Below are 13,211 nucleotides of genomic sequence, written 5' to 3'. Positions count from 1 at the left end.
ATTAAAATTTACGGCCAGCTCAGAGCTGGGAATATTGTTATAGCTTCTATAATAAAGAATGACCCCCCCATACACACACACACGAAATCCAAATGTAATCAATGGAACAAGATTTCCCCAATAGCTTCGAAGTGCACTGTGGCATGGCAGATCTGAAAGTGGGGAGTCGGGGGGGGGGGGGGAGGGAAACAAAAGCAAGCAAACACCAAGGGGGAAAAAAGTAATAAACTCCTGCTACCCATGGGCAGCCTTCACAGCAGTCGAGTAAGACAAAGAGAAGAAAGCAGCTGCCGCCACCGCCCACAGGGAAATGTAATGACCCAAGTTATGACCTCCCGAAGACAGAACCTGCCGAATCAGTCAGAAAGTTGCACGGGAACAAAAGTGGGCCGAAAGTCGAAAACGACAAGGCTGCATGGAGCTGTGAGAAGAGGCAGGTCTGTGGGAGTGACAGGCAGCGCCGACCTTTCAGAATGCTCTAGGCTGAATGGTTGGTTTGGGTTGTTTTATTTTAAGAATTGACAGTGTTCGCATCAGGCCTTCCACTACCCTTTTATGCATTTTTGCAATGCAATTTTACGAGTTCCTTTTGTTACGGTTCTCATCCCTCACACTTGGGGCTGACAACCTCCAAGTGGGGTCTGGAGACTTCCCTCTATTACAGTTGATCGCCAGACCACCAAGGTCAGTTCCCCAGGAAAATGGCTGCTTTGGAGGGTGAAATTTATAGTATTATACCAGGGGTAGTCAAACTGCGGCCCTCCAGATGTCCATGGACTACAATTCCCAGGAGCCCCCTGCCAGCGTTTGCTGGCAGGGGGCTCCTGGGAATTGTAGTCCATGGACATCTGGAGGGCCGCAGTTTGACTACCCCTGTATTATACCATGGGTGGCCAAACTGGGGCTCTCTACAGGGCCATGGACTACAGTTCCCAGGAGCCCCTGCCAGCACATGCAAGGCAGCAGGGAAGATTTGAGAACGCAATCCCACCTTCCTACAAAATAAGAAAAAAATGTCCCATTCGGCCCTACAGTGCTGTGAAGCACCGCAGAGCCCAGTAAGGCCATGGAGGAGGAGCGTGTCTCATGGCTTGAGTGCCACTCAGCACTTAACACCCTCTCAGGACAGCTGTCCCGCCCCTGAGTGTTTCCTCTTCCAACCAGCTTGCCTATTTGTCCAGCAGCCAGCCAATCACCTTCCGTCCCCCACCCTGACCACACCCTCATTCTTTAATTTCCCTCAGAGGCCGCAGATCCCTGCTGTGTGAGAGCTGACCCTGCCGGTGAGTTCCCTTCCTGGGGGCCTCCAGCCTGTGGCCTTTCCAGGCCCTGGGGGGAGGGAGAGGCCATCCACAGGGTTCTTCCATCCCACCCCCTCAATCTAGCACCCATTGTATTCCTGAATGCAACAGGCTTAGCCCTTAGTAATCTTATGTTTCACAGAGCCCACATCATCATATATTTTAAACTATTTTGACTGCAACCCAGTTTTTAAAATCCTTAATGAGGAATACGGCATGGAGGTCAATCTGTTACCAGCCCAAGATAATGCCTAACGCAACCCTTAGAAAATCTGTGGTTGCTATAAGGACAGAACTAGGCATTATACAAGAGATTGGACTGCAGCCCAGAATGATACCTTGTGCTAAGTTGTCTTTTTCAATAACAAGAAATAGTACTGACTTTTTACATGTTATCAGGCCATAATTGAGAGCCTCTTGTGGCGCAGAGTGGTAAGCGGCAGAAATGCTGTCTGAAGCATGAGGCTGGGAGTTCGATCCCAGCAGCCGGCTCAAGGTTGACTCAGCCTTCCATCCTTCCGAGGTTGATAAATTGAGTACCCAGCTTGCTGCTGGGGGGTAAAACGGTAATGACTGGGGAAGGCATTGGCAAGGAACAGACTGAATGCTGATGTGTATAAAGGCATTTTCTAACTACTATCTATATAAATACTCTGCTGCGTGTCATAGGGAATGGGCATCCATCTTTTGTTTCCTGAATGAGAGCTAATGAAACAGGAGACACTGAAAAATTGCATGTGGGGTACCGTAGAGCTCCTGGCATCTTTCGACATACCATACATTTTAAGTTTTTGTTTTGTTTTGATCATACTGCATGCATCAGTAACGGTGCAACTCAAAGCAGAAATAACATTTCGTAAGCCTATTGAAACCTTAGAACAGGCCCTGGAAGGGTTTCCCAAATGGGAAAATTAATTAATTTTAATATTTTTTTAAACATCATCAGATGATTTGGCCGTACATGGTTATGTCGACCTGCCCCCCCCCCCCAAAATGGCCAATGATAGGCCTGGAGGGAGTAAGAAGGTGAGAGCCCCTGAGTGGGTGTGTCCACAGCTCTCCCTCCCAACCATATTCTGCATGATCATGCCACTCTTGGAGTTTCTCAAAGCCAGAAGAATGTTGCAAGGGTTTCTCAATGGTAAGGACGTCGAGAAAGGCTGCTTTAGAAGGCCAAGGCCGTCACTCTGCTGAGGATTGGGCTGTCAGTGTGTGTGCCTTAGCTTCCTGGCTATTGAAGTTATTAATTCATTTCTTTTTGTATTCTCATCATAAGCTCCACGGGACTGAAAGTGCTCTTTTCAATTAAAGTCGATTTCACCGGCATCTTGATATTTCCCCATAGAATGGATACGTAGGAAGCCCGCTACAAAGGCCTGATTGAAACATGATTGCGTAGAAACATTGTAGAAGATCAGTTTGGGTCATTTTTAGCCTACGGCACTAATTCAGTCCCCAAATAAGTCTTTATGTGGTTGTATGTTTTAGATAGACAGACAGACAGACAGATATTCATATTTATATACCGCCCTCCCTGAAGGCTCAGAGCGGTTTACATATAACTGAAACTATACAACTATAGATAACAGATATAGATATAGCCTCTTGTGGTGCAGAGTGGTAAGGCAGCAGACATGCAGTCTGAAAGGTCTGCCCATGAGGCTGGGAGTTCAATCCCAGCAGCCGGCTCAAGGTTGACTCAGCCTTCCATCCTTCCGAGGTCGGTAAAATGAATACCCAGCTTGCTGGGGGGTAAAATGGTAATGACTGGGGAAGGCACTGGCAAACCACCCTGTACGGAGTCTGCCAAGAAAACTCTAGAGCAGGGGTAGTAAAACTGTGGCCCTCCAGATGTCCATGGACTACAATTCCCAGGAGCCCCCTGCCAGCGTTCGCTGGCAGGGCACTCCTGGGAATTGTAGTCCATGGACATCTGGAGGGCGGACATCTGGAGGGCCGCAGTTTGACTACCCCTGCTCTAGTGGGTGTCACCCCAAGGGTCAGACATGACTCGGTGCTTGCACAGGGGATACCTTTACCATATGTATATGTATATGTATAAGAATAATCCAGCTGGTGTCCAATTGCATGGCAATAGATGCAGTCTTGTGTACAGTTATGTCAGAATAAATCCCATTGTCATAGGATTAGGGGTTACTTCCAAGTACACACACAAAAGATTTCGGCAGTAGGAAGTGTCTATATAAAAATTAGAGACACCCCTTATTACAATAACACGACCATGAAAACAGGAGCAGAAAGCCATTCCCTATTCCGGAGCGCAAGGCCGTTCAATATTTCAGAACACAAGGTGCTGTGCTCTGAAGTTCAGAGGGTAGATTGTTTACCATGAAATGCCACATTTGCATATGGTATGTGCTTTCTTTTATTAAAAAATCCATGCAAATAGTCACACAAATGCTGATGTAAATAGCAAAGTGGAATATGTACACACTTACAATGGGGATTTTCGGGATGGGGGATCAATAAAAGAAGATGGCCCATGAATTCTAAAATGCTTTCTTTTTTTTTCTTCGTTTTACTCTAGAGCAGTTTTTTGTTTAATTCATTTGTTACATCCACATCCTACTCCTTCCTTAAGGACTTCAGAAAATCATTCTAGCCTCATCTCAAGCCTGTGTGAGAACGAAAGACAACACCTGTCCTAAGGTTACCTGATGAACTAGAGTGTCAGAAGAGGGATGTGAGCCTGAGACACCTGTGTCCCAGGCCAACGTCCCGGGCCCACGGGATGTTCGCCTGGCCTCGACCCGGGCCAGGGCCTTTTCAGTCCTGGCCCCAACCTGGTGGAATGAGCTCCCAGAAGAGCTAAGGGCCCTGCTGGATCTACCAGCTTTCCGCAGGGCCTGTAAGACGGAGCTCTTCCGCCAGGCATATGGTTGAGGCCAGGGCAGCTCTCCCACAAATCCATCAGAGGATCCCCTCCAATATTGAGATCTCTAACATCGAGATCATTGTTAGATCTATTGTATTGGTGCCACCCTCTTCTGAATATTGTTCTCTCCACCAGGCTGAACTTGGGGGGAACTCAGGTAACTAAGATCAGAATTGCGACCACCGCCACTATATGTTATATGTAACTTTTGTTGATGTTAATTGGGGTTTTTATGGGGATTTTATTGTGTTTTAACTATTTATGTTGTAAACCGCCCTGAGACCTATTTGGAGAAGGGCGGTCTAAAAATTAAATAATAATAATAATAATAATTGGCTGGGCCTCATCTCAACTTCCTGTTTCCGTAAGAGAAAAATGTCATATTGCAGAATTGGAATGAATGACTTGGATCGAGCTCATGAGAACACACAGAATCATAGAATTGGATGGAACTTCCAGGGTCATCTAGTCCAACACCCCTGCAGAATGCAAGAAATGCACAACTACTTGCCCACCACAGGAACCCCAATTCCATTCCCAGGTGACCCCCCCCCCCAAAAAAACAAAAAAACACCAGAATCTTTGGCCAGTCTGAGAGCCAGTTTGGTGTAGTGGTTAGGACTGCAGACTTCTAATCTGGCATGCCAGGTTCGATTCTGCACTCCCCCACATGCAACCAGCTGGGTGACCTTGGGCTCCCCACAGCACTGATAAAGCTGTTCTGACCGAGCAGTGATATCAGGGCTCTCTCAGCCTCACCCACCTCACAGGGTGTCTGTTGTGGGGAGAGGAAAGGGAAGGCGACTGTAAACCACTTTGAGCCTCCTTCGGGTAGAGAAAAGCGGCATATAAGAACCAACTCTTCTTCTTCTTCTTCTTCTGGAGGAAATTCTCCTCCCAACCCCAAAGTGGTGATCAGCATTTACCTGAGTATGCAAGAATGGGCCACAAGAGCCAAGCTCAGACACAATCCCTTTTGTCCAGCCACTTTCAATCTGCCTAAGTTCACGGAATCAGCATTTCAGTTAGGTGACTATTTAGCCTCTGCCTAAGGACAACTGACCACCTCCCAAGGAAGCCTGGTCTACTGAGGAACTGTTCTGTCAGAAGCTTCTTCTGGATATTCAGCTGGAAATTATTTTGAATTAATTTCAACCCATTGGTTATGGTCTGCCCCTCTGGTGCAACAGAAAGCAACCCTGCTAAATCCTATATTTCAGGGGTAGTCAACCTGTGGTGCTCCAGATGTTCATGGATTACAATTCCCATGAGCCCCTGCCAGCATTTGGTGGTAGGGGCTCATAGGAATTGTAGTCCATGAACATCTGAAGGACCACAGGTTGACTACCCCTGCCCTTCAAGTATTTGACGATGGCTCCTGTACTAATGAAGCTGTATTATACTGACACAGATCATCGATTTGTCCAAGTGTCTACTCAGACCAGTAGCCCAGATCACATGGCTTGCAGTCTAAAAGAGCCTTTCTCAACTTTTTTACCTGGCTTTTCTCCTGGCTTCGAGAAACCCCAGAACTGGTGTGATCCTGCAAAATAAGGTTGGGAAGAAAACTGTGCACACCCACCTGGGGCTCCTCCCCAACCCCTCCAGGCCCATCATTGACCATATATGGTCATATCACCCAATAAATGATTAACAAGTTTAAAATATATATATTTAAAATTAATTTACTCCCACATATTCAGAAAAAACCTTCCAAGGCCATCAGTGAGAAAGCCTGTTCCAAGAAGAGGCTTAGTTTAGTCAAGATTAGGGTTTTGTGAAACCCTGGGGTTTCTTGATAGCCCTGGAAGAGTTTCTTGAATGGGTGGGAGTTAATTAATTTTAATGCATTTATTTATTTGGGTGATATGGCCATATGTATTGGGTGATATGGCCATATATGGTCATGTGGACTGCCCCCCTCCCAGAATGGCCAATGATGGGCCTGGAAGATGTGAGAAGGGGAGGGGTCCCAGGTGGGAGTATACACAGCTATGCTCCCCAACCAAATTCTGCATGGTCATGCCTAGGGTTGAGCGCTTTGGCAACTGAAGCGGCTGTTCATGCCTGAAGCAGCCAGCACTGCAGCGCGGGAGAGGGGGAGGTGTGGGTGTAGGTGTGCTGGTTGGTGCACACACGCAGGCACAGAGCTCTGCACCTGCACTGTTCCCTCAAAGGACCCTGGGAGGCAGCTGAAGGTGTGTGTGCCGACTGGCGTGCTCGCACCAGCACCTCCCCGCCCCTCCCCTGCGCCGCAGTGCAGGCTGCTTCAGGCACGAATGGCCACAAATGGCCACCAAAGCGCCCAACCCTAATATGCCACAACTGGGGTTTCTTGAAGCCTAAAGAATGTTTGAAGAAGAAGAAGAAGAAGAGTTGGTTCTTATATGCCGCTTTTCTCTACCCGAAGGAGGCTCAAAGCGGCTTACAGTCGCCTTCCCTTTCCTCTCCCCACAACAGACACCCTGTGGGGTGGGTGAGGCTGAGAGAGCCCTGATATCACTGCCCGGTCAGAACAGTTTTATCAGTGCCATGGCGAGCCCAAGGTCACCCAGCTGGCTGCATGTGGGGGAGCGCAGAATCGAACCCGGCATGCCAGATTAGAAGTCCCCACTCCTAACCACTACACCAAACTGGCTAATGGTTAAAAAGCTACTCACTTTGCCCCACCACCACCACACAAAGAGATGCTCTTCTTTGGCAGCTAAGGATCTTAAGTCAAAGCTTTGGTTGGGAGAGTAGGGGATCTGTAGTGGAGGGGGGAAGGGAGCAAAAATATCCCTCCCCTCCTTTCAGTGACAGACCTCCCATATTCTGGCAAAAGATAACTTTTGGATTAAAATTTGCATTTCTTTTAATGCTTCATGTAGATGTGTGCATGTGTGTGGGGGGGGGGGAACTAGAACGTATAGGCAAGTGGGAAACGTAAACATCCTGCATTCGGAACACAAACACTGGAGGTGTCATTTGATTTTCTTGTTTGTGCATCAGTGCCTAGAAAATAGGGGGTAATAATGTTTATTTATCTACTTCGTGTAGATGAATACTACAGGATAATGGATATTTGTAAAGAGCTTTGTTAATGTCACATCAGAGAGCATTCGCTGCATTATGCATTAAATTGACGGGGGGGGGGGGGGAAGGAAAGGTGTCGTTCGACGTGGATTTGAGCCCATGCAGACTCTGGGAGGTTGTAATCGGAAGCTATATATATTTGTCAGAAAGCTCTCATAACCACGTAATGGGGTACCATCTGCTTAATACAATACGGCGTGCCTATGCCCTAAAATTGCACTAACTGCGATGCATAATGGTCTCTTTTGCACCCATTCTGACTACGTCGTAGGCTACCATTAAATTGATTTTAAAAAGAGAAATTGCACAAAGCACTTCTCGGGGTCGTTCTTAAGACTTCCTCTAACTTAAACATGATAAAAATATATATATTTTAAAACACACACCAGAAGGCCCTAAATCTGTTCAGAAACTGCATTTACAAATGCCCTTATTAGGGTGTGAAAAAGTTTTCTTGTGTCATCTGATTTTCATATCATCCCCTTTCGCTTTCCTGAGTTGTTTTTTTACCTGCTCGAAACTAAATGCTAGGAGGAGATAACGGGGTAGTGCTTACTGGTGCCTCTGTGGGAGGAAAGCAGCTAACTGGGCCCTGACTGATGGATGCTGTCCGGAATGGGGGAGACTATTTAAAGAGCTGCCTTAACAGCTGAGCAGTAACTCTGAGTGACTGATGTTTTGACAGCTGGAGCATCTCTCCACCTTTTGCAGGACACAAGGCTCTGACGGGTGCTGAAAAGCATGAGTATAAGCAGTGTGTGCCACTGTTCCCTCAAAGGACCCTGGGAGGCAGCTGAAGGTTAAGCTTTTGGTGGCCCATTCTGGGCTATGATGACCACGGACTACCAAGACCAGGAAGGCCAGAGTGTCCACAGTCCTCCAGATTAGGAAGCTATTTGGAGGGACCGGTGGCATGAGCACATAGATGCACATTTGGATGTGCATCCGGTCTACACAAATGAATACAAATCTGCGACACTCAAGAGCCTTTTATAGCCTGGATTCCTAACAGAAAGTGATGAGAATACAGCACCGCTTTTCAAGGATTAAAATATTATATTTGATATTATAGCTTCTGTTTTCGTTCTAAATGGACGCGGAGTGCCGGTAATTATAGATTTCACTTGTCTTGCGGAATGTTGAAGTAACAAAATGAGTTGGATTTTTAAGCATCTCCATAACCATCCCGAAATGTTGAAATGGGTAGCCATGGGAAAACTGGCTGCCCTTAGGGAAAGATATGTAGAACGAAGTAATTAAAATACCCAGTTTTTCCAATAAGTATTAGAAAGACACTGTGCCTCAGATTCTCAAAAAAAAAAAAAAAAGATTTCTTTATCAAGAACTGCCACCAGCAGTCTACAATATTGCTGGAACTGAAATCAGCAAGTAATTTGGTGAAGTCAGCCTTGAAGGGCTATCGTTAAGCTGTTTAAGCAGCTGACCTGTACTTGTGTGCTCACAAGTGCATCAAGTGATCATTAGTGAGGTTAAAGGGAATTCTGAGCCATGTGCTCTGGGGAGTCTTTTGTTTAAGATGGCTCCTGGCCACTTCCTGCTTCTTCAGGAAGAATGTGTGCCTTTGCTGAAGCAAGCACGCAGCCATTAAACTCAACTCTCTATCTGCTGATTTGTGGCATGTAGTCTGTCTGCAGCCTAGCCACAAGAGTCCTGCAATATGCTGCTGCTCTTTAAGCTTTGTAGTCTGCTTTCCAAATGCTCTGTTACTCTGCAACTTGACTTCTCTGGAGTAGTGGTTCTCAACCTTGGGGTCGCTTGGCCCCTTCCCCGGGGTTAACAGAGGTTGCTGGTGCCGCCGAGGCAGGCAACAGAAGGAGGCGGCGGGTGGAGGTAGTGGAGCCATGGCACTGGCCACCTCCACGCTGCCTTGATTGTTGTGCACCTGCGCGAACATGCACACACACACATGCACATGCCACCACCGAAGTTGGGGTTGTGGCACCGGTAAGGTTGAGAACCATTGCTCTGGAGGGACTCAGGACTAAACCAAGTCCAATAGTCCCAACAAATATGTTTTTTTTAATGGCAAGCTGTGGATGTACTTTGGGTTTGTGATTGTAAATAGTTGGTGAGAATGTCTAAGAACAGCTATTATTAGGAAGGAGATGTCAGCATCAACTGGTATGCCTAATATACTCCATACCTCAAGTAACTTTGAGTGTAGGTTGTCACCATGTAGGTGGCACTTGGAGATCTATATGGTCAAGATCAGTTCCCCGGAGAAAATGGCTGCTGTGGAGGCCAGATTCTAAGGCATTATACCCTTATAACATCCCTAACCTCCTCCAACCCCACCTTCGGCCAGCTTCCATGCAGTGGTAAAGAGTGGCAACTTCTAACCTGGAGAATTGGGTTTGATCCCCCCACTCCACCGCATGCAGACAGCTGGGTCATCCTGGCCCAGCCACAATTCTCTCAGAGCTCTTTCAGCCTCATCTACCTCACAGGGTGTCTGTTGTGGGGAGAGGAAGGGTAGGTGATTGTAAAAATAGGATGCTTCTTTTCCCCCAGGCTCCACCCCCAAAATCTCCAGGTATTTCTCAACCGTACTTGAGATGGACTCACCCACCAGCAATTGGAAAAAGCACAGCACATTCTACTACCTCAGAGGCCTTCTGGTTCATTCTACCGCAAGTCTTGATCAGTCTTTGCATGCTTTGAACTACTACTTCATGGCCCACCCAATCTGATGGGCTAAAAGAGGGATGGGCTGTTCTGTCCTCAACCCCATATCCGACCATCATGTGCCATCCTTATTCCCCCTCATTCTCCCTTTGTTCTCATTCGTACTGTATCCTTTGTCATCATCAAAACAAAGATCTCTGTCACTGTTTCCCTGAACCACAGAAAGCCTTTAGGAGAAGGTTAGAGGGAATGCATTTTTCCTATACCAAGCAGAAACGCTGCATTGGCTCCCTGCCTTCTCATTTTCAAGCCCACGTTCTGGACCGTTTGGGGAAAGGGAAGAAGACATATTGCTGCTCTCCCACATACTGCCTCAAAACATATTGCTCCTCTCCCACAATCCACTTGGGAAGCAACGGAGAGGAAACTGGCATTAACTGAGAACCCTGCAAGCTGTCTGCACAACCCCGTCGCGATTTTTTTCTCTTGCTCCTCCTACTAGGGTGGCCAAAGGAAGAGCCTATATATTCCTTTTGGCCACTGTTGCTCTTTGAAATTTACAGTGATCTCTTTTATAAACTCATGCACTGATTTGGGGAGGAAAGTTCCCTGGAGGCGAACTGCTAATAACGTTTAATCTGCCTGATGGAAAGAAATTTGACAGGAAGCCACCAGAGAGCTGACAGGGCATGACACTGGTCTTCTCGTCATGGCTGCCTTACTGTGGGTGGCTGGGAACAGGGCCAAACCACAACGCAGTCAAGAGCTCCAGGGGTTGTTTCAGCAGCTTCTGCTTCTCCCTCCCGAGAGCAGGAACAACCTCGGCTGTTATTTAAACAGGTGCTGACGGCAGTGGCCTGCGCTCCCTCTCAGGTGACTGCTATTACCTTTCTGCACACCTGTTGCTTGACTCCTGGCTCCCTTGCCACCTGACTCCTCCGACACCTGCCGTTTGACTTCTAGCCCTTGCTATCCGACTCCTTCATTTTCAAGAGGGGGGAAAGGGGTGTATCGAAACCCTACTGCATTCCACACGCAAACCTGCAAATCAGCCAATTAAATTAGGAAGCTGTCTCCCTCCTCCCTTTCTCCCCCACCTATTCAAAATGCATCGTTGTCTTCTTTCTTTGGCAGTTTCAAGATCCAGCGTTTAATTTCTCAAAGGAGAAGGATGAGGACTCAAGCCACCATAGAGGTCACCAGAGGAAGCCTAAGAGAGTATTTCCCAGTAGTCCTTCCCTCTACAAATTCAACAGTGAACTAATACTGCTCCCCTTACCTATCTATTGTCAGTAGTCGGTAGCCAGGAGAATGGTGATTGTCCCAATGGAGTACTTGACATGAAGTCCATCGAGTTTTCCTTACTAGGCAAATAACAGTTCCCAGGAGTGAGAGAAATTCCTAGTTCTAGGATCAAAGGGAAGCCTAGACCAGGGGTAGTCAACCTGTGGTCCTCCAGATGTCATGGACTACAATTCCAGGCAGTCTTCTCGGATGGAGCTGTCTCCCTTCATACCCGTAGTCTGAAATATGGGAAGCTTGGCCAGGGAGTGCTCGTGCGGGTTTCCCCGTCCCTTGTGAAGCGACAGAAGACTCACTTCCATGACTTGCCGTGTGGGGCCTCCATTATCCTTGGCAACAACGGGTTCATCTGGATCTACCCAACTCCTGAACAGAAGGATGAAGAGGCTGGAGGCTTTGTCACCAATCTGGAGCCGGTGCCCTTGCCTGACCGAGAAGTGATCTCCCGCCTCCGCAACTGCATCACAGCTTTGGTCGCTGAGAAGCTGACACTCTACGACACCAGCATCCTGTACTGCTACGAGGCATCCCTGCCTCATCAGATCAAGGACCTTCTGAAGCCCGAGGTGATGGACGAGATAGTGCTTCAGACTCGGCAAAGGCTCCTGGAATTGGAGGGATGATTGTAGAGCTGGATGCGAGGAGCGACCGTGACAACCCCCAGGCAGGTTGGACTCCCCTCTGGCTCTGCACAGTCCAGCCTCTCCAAAACATTTGACGGCCCAGAAAATCCATCAAGTGTTCCACTTGCTTTCGAAGTGCCTCCTGCCTGCCCATCCCCAAACGCTGGCAGGGGCTCATGGCAATTGTAGCCCATGGACATCTGGAGGACCACAGGTTGACTACCCCTGGCCTAGACTACAAGGACTTCCAGGAGAAAACACAGACTCTCGGCTTTATATAGTTTGTTAAGCCAGTGTGTTTACTGGCAGATGTTGGAGCCCCTCAGTGTAGAACACCCTAATGCTTAGTTAAGTACACACTCCAGATCATTTCATATCAGGAAAGTGGCATGGAGGTAGGGTGGCCATCACCGTAATGGGAAATAGGGTTGTGTGCTGCCGCATGGTTCAGCCGCGATCACCAAATCCCGAGATGGCCAGCACTGTGGCACGGAGAAGAGGGGTGGCGCCACGGGCCAGAGCTCTGTGTTTGTGTGCGGGCGCTAGCCGGCATGCCGCCAGTGCTGCTGTTCCTCTGAGGAGAGTTTATGAAGAGGAGGGACCTCAGTGGAGTATCAATCAATCTTTATTTTACAGCCATTCAGACCAAATTTCAAATAAACTTGTAATCCTCAGTGGGGTGTAATGCTACAGAATCCACCCTCCAGAGCTGCCATTTATTCTAGGGCAACTGATCTTTTCAATATCTATGTAAAGTCTCTGAGGGACATCCTGCAGAGATTTGGATTGAGCTGCCACCAATATTCAGCCATCTCTGACTCGTCCTCCCACCAGATCCCAGTGAGGCTGTGGAAACCTAAACTGGAGGTAGTTTTGGAGAGACTGATGATGAACAAACGGAAGCTAAACGGTGGGCTGGAAGGTCTGACCCAGGAAATGGGTTATTCCCTGTTCAGGATGGGGTTGGCTGGCTCCTTAAGGAGCAGGTTCATAGGTTGTGGTGCTTCTGAATAAACAAATGGCAGCAGCGGCCAGGGGTACATTTCACCGGCTAAGCCAGCTGCAGCCCTTCCTGGGCATCAAAGAGCTTGGTACTGTGATGTGTGCCCTGGTAATATAGATTACTGTAATGCCCTGAAGCTACAGTTGCCATAGAATGCTGTGATCACAGAAAGAAGGTTGGTTTTTATATCCTGCTTTTAATTAGAAGAAGAATAGGTGGTTCTTATATGCCGCTTTTCTCCACCTGAAGGATTCTCAAAGCGGCCTTCAATCACCTTCCCTTCCTCTCCCCACAACAGATATCTTGTGAGGGAGGTGAGGCTAAGAGAGCTTCTGACAGCTTCTGAGAGAACAGCACTATCAGGA

At 47.8% G+C, this 13,211-nt stretch overlaps 1 long non-coding RNA gene and 1 pseudogene across 1 annotated transcript in view; one reads left to right on the top strand and one right to left on the bottom strand.

Annotated features, from left to right (window-relative positions):
* The window catches only part of LOC143820577 (uncharacterized), a 336,387-nt gene that overhangs the window by 209,256 nt on the left and 113,920 nt on the right, over positions 1-13,211 (bottom strand). The gene's annotated exons all lie outside the window — the stretch shown is intronic.
* On the top strand, positions 8,464-11,994 carry LOC143840011 (exosome complex component RRP4 pseudogene; annotated as a pseudogene).

The sequence above is a fragment of the Paroedura picta genome, chromosome 1, assembly GCF_049243985.1.
Source record: "Paroedura picta isolate Pp20150507F chromosome 1, Ppicta_v3.0, whole genome shotgun sequence".
NCBI classification, from domain to species: Eukaryota; Metazoa; Chordata; class Lepidosauria; order Squamata; family Gekkonidae; genus Paroedura; species Paroedura picta.
Note: the sequence above shows the minus strand (reverse complement) of the source record. Positions and strands in the feature narration are given on the sequence as shown.